The sequence below is a fragment of the Symphalangus syndactylus genome, chromosome 17 (genome assembly GCF_028878055.3).
Source record: "Symphalangus syndactylus isolate Jambi chromosome 17, NHGRI_mSymSyn1-v2.1_pri, whole genome shotgun sequence".
NCBI lineage: Eukaryota > Metazoa > Chordata > Mammalia > Primates > Hylobatidae > Symphalangus > Symphalangus syndactylus.
The window spans coordinates 24,369,278-24,373,740 of record NC_072439.2 but is presented as its reverse complement, the minus strand read 5'-3'; positions in this window follow the sequence as shown (position 1 = coordinate 24,373,740).

Genomic DNA, 4,463 nt, shown 5'->3' with positions numbered 1-4,463 from the left:
GAGTAGTTTGATCGTCTGAAGCCTTCTCTCAACTCCTGAAAGTCATCCTCCATCCAGCTTTGTTCCATTGCTGGTGAGGAACTGCGTCCTTTGGAGGAGGAGAGGTGCTCTGCTTTTTAGAGTTTCCAGTTTTTCTGCTCTGTTTTTTCCCCATCTTTGTGGTTTTATCTACTTTTTGTCTTCGATGATGGTGATGTACAGATGGGTTTTTGGTGTGGATGTCTTTTCTGTTTGTTAGTTTTCCTTCTACCAGACAGGACCCTCAGCTGCAGGTCTGTTGGAGTTTACTAGAGGTCCACTCCAGACCCTGTTTGGCTGGGTGTCAGCACCGGTGGCTGCAGAACAGTGGATTTTCGTGAGACCACAAATTCAGCTGTCTGATGGTTCCTCTGGAAGTTTTGTCTCAGAGGAGTACCCGGCCGAGTGAGGTGTCAGTCTGTCCCTACTGGGGGGGTGCCTCCCAGTTAGGCTGCTCAGGGGGGAGGGGCCCACTTTTTGAGGCAGTCTGTCCGCTCTCAGATCTCCAGCTGCGTGCTGGGAGAACCACTACTCTCCTCAAAGCTGTCAGTCAGACAGGGACATTTAAGTCTGTGGAGGTTCCTGCTGACTTTTTGTTTGTCTGTGCCCTGCCCCCAGAGGTGGAGCCTACAGAGGCAGGCAGGCCTCCTTGAGCTGTGGTGGGCTCCACCGAGATCGAGCTTCCTGGCTGCTTTGTTTACCTAAGCAAGCCTGGGCAATGGCGGGCGCCCCTCCCCCAGCCTCGCTGCTGCCTTGCAGATTGGTCTCAGACTGCTGTGCTAGCAATCAGCGAGACTCCATGGGCATAGGACCCTCCGAGCCAGGTGCGGGGCACAATCTCCTAGTGTGCCGTTTTCCAGGCCCGTTGGAAAAGTGCAGTATTAGGGTGGGACTGACCCGATATTCCAGGTGCCGTCTGTTACCCCTTTCTTTGACTAGGAAAGGGAACTCCCTGACCCCTTGCGCTTCCCGAGTGAGGCAATGCCTCGCCCTGTTTCGGCTTGCACACAGTGCGCTTCACCGACTGTCCTGCACCCACTGTTTGGCACTCCCTAGTGAGAGGAAACTGGTACCTCAAACAGAAATGGAGAAATCACCCGTCTTCTGTGTCACTCAGGCTGGGAGCTGTAGACCAGAGCTGTTCCTGTTTGGCCATCTTGGCTCCACCCCTCTGGTAATTAACTGTTAACTGGCTTTTGAGTGTTTTACTTATTCATAAATCCTTGATAGAGGTCATTTAGGTGGCTTAAGTTGAATTCAAATTAAATTTGGTTAGGATTTTTTAATGAACTGAAAACATACTATTTTTCCTATTTAAAATAATGGGGCCAAATAAAAATAATACAAACCAAAAATAAAATAATGGGGCCAGATGTGGTGGCTCACATTTGTAATCCCAACACTTCTGGAGGCTGAGGCAGGTAGACTGCTTGAGCCTAGAAGTTTAAGACCAGATGAGGAATCATAGTGAGACCCCATCTCTAAAAAAAATTTTTTTTAAACGAGCTAGGCATGGTGACGAACAGCTATGGTGACAGCTACTTGGCAGGTTGAGGTTGGAGGATCGCTGGAGCCTAGGAGGTCAAGGCTGCAGTGAGCTGTGATTGTGCCACTGTACTCCAGCCTGAACAAGGACAGCGAGACCCTGTTTCAAAAATAAAAAAAAAAAAGAGACAAAAAGATAAAAAAATGGAATGTAGCCTCTGAGATCTGGGTCTCTAAAAATTTACCATTCAGTATATCAGAAATAGGTTAGATTCAAATGAGGAAAAACTGTAGTTGGTAAATTTTGTTTATATTTCCATTTAAGGCAAATACATATTTTATATACACACACACACATATATATGGAATGTATATATGGAATACATACATGGAATATATACATATATGGAATATATATGGTATACATACATGGAATGTATACATACATGCATATATGGAATGTATACATATATGCATACATATATGCATACATACATAGAATGTATACATGTATGCATACATACATGGAATGTATACATATATGGTATACATACATGGAATACACATGTGGAATATATACATATGGAATATATACATATGGAATATATACACATGTGGAATATATACATGGTATACACATGTGGAATATATACATATGGAATATCTACATGTGTACATATGGAATATCTACACACGTGGAATATATACACATGTGGAATATCTACACGTGGTATACATATGTGGAATATATATTTCACATACACACATGTGGAATATATGTATATATTTCACATACACACATGTGGAATATATGTATATATTTTCACATACACACGTGGAATATATATGTATTTCACATACACACGTGGAATATATATTTCACATACACACGTGTGGAATATATATTTCACATGCACGCGTGTGGTATATGTATTTCACATGCATGCGTGTGGAATATATGTATTTCACATAAACGCATGTGGAATATATATGTATTTCACATGCACGTGTGTGGAATATATGTATTTCACATAAACGCGTGTGGAATATGTATTTCACATACACGCGTGTAGAATATATATTTCACATACACGCGTGTGCAATATATGTCACACGTGTGTGGTATATGTATTTCACATATACATATGTGGTTTCATATATATATGTGGAATATATATGTATATACTTCATATATACATATGTGGAATATATATGTATATATTTCGCATATACATATGTGGTATATATGTATATATTTCACAAATCATGTGGTATATATATGTATATATTTCGCAAATCATATGTGGTATATATATGTATATATTTCGCATACACATGTGGTATATATGTATATATTTCGCATATACATATGTGGAATAGATATGTATATATTTCGCATATACATATGTGGAATAGATATGTATATATTTCGCATATACATATGTGGAATATATATATATATTTCACATATACATATCTGGAATAGGTATGTATATATTTCACATATACATATGTGGAATATATGTGTATATATTTCGCATGTACATATGTGGTGTATATTTCACATGTACATATGTGGAATATATGTATATATTTCACATGTACACGTGGAATATATGCATATATTTCACATACGTGGAATATGTATAATTTCACATACACACGTGGAATATATGTATATATTTCACATACACACGTGGAATATATGTATATATTTCACATACACACGTGGAATATGTATTTCACATACACACTTGGTATATGTATTTCGCATACACACGTGAACTATATATATGTATTTCGCATACACGTGGAATATATGTATTTCACATACACGCATGGTATATGTATTTCACATACGTGGAATATATATTTCACATACACACGTGGAATATATATGTACGTATTTCACATACACACGTGTGGAATATATATGTACGTATTTCACATACACACGTGTGGAATATATATATTTCACATATACATATGTGGTTTCACATATACATATGTGGAATATGTATTTCATGTATACATATGTGGAATATGTATGTATATATTTCGTATATACATATGTGTAATATATCGTATATACACATGTGGAATATATGTATATATTTTATATGTACACATGTGGAATGTATATTTCATATGTACATATGTGGAGTATATATGTATATATTTCATATGTACATATGTGGGATATACATGTATATATTTCATATGTACATATGTGGAATATATAGTATATATTTCATATGTACATATGTGGAATATATAGTATATATTTCATATGTACATATGTGTATATGTATATATTTCACATGTACATATGTGGCATATATATGTATATATTTCACATGTACATATGTGGCATATATATGTATATATTTCACATGTACATATGTGGGATATATGTATATATTTCATATGTACATATGTGGGATATATGTATGTATTTCACATGTACATATGTGGGATATATGTATATATTTCATATGTACATATGTGGGATGTATATGTATATCATATGTACATATGTGGAATATATGTATATATGTGTGTGTGTGTATATATATATGGAACTACCTTGGCCATCATTTTGTTAAGATTCTTTTTCCCTTGAAGTAACAATCAGAAAATGGCGAAAAACTTTTGCTTTTGGAATTTGTTATAGAAAAATAATTTCACCTTCTTAAAAAACAAAACAAGAGAAAACAGCCCTAAAGCAATTTTTGAAAGTTTCTTTCTGGTATGGATTATCTGATGCTCAGAAGTGCTTCATACCTTTACTGTACTTTAAAGGTTTTGTTCTAAAATGAAGTATCTGTTGTTCTAAAGGGGATACATGATAAGAGAATGGTTGCATCTTTTTACTGTAATCATAAAATATTCCCATTTGAGTTCTCTAAGTATGTAATGATGATAATGGCAATCATTTTAACAATAAATACCAGATACTA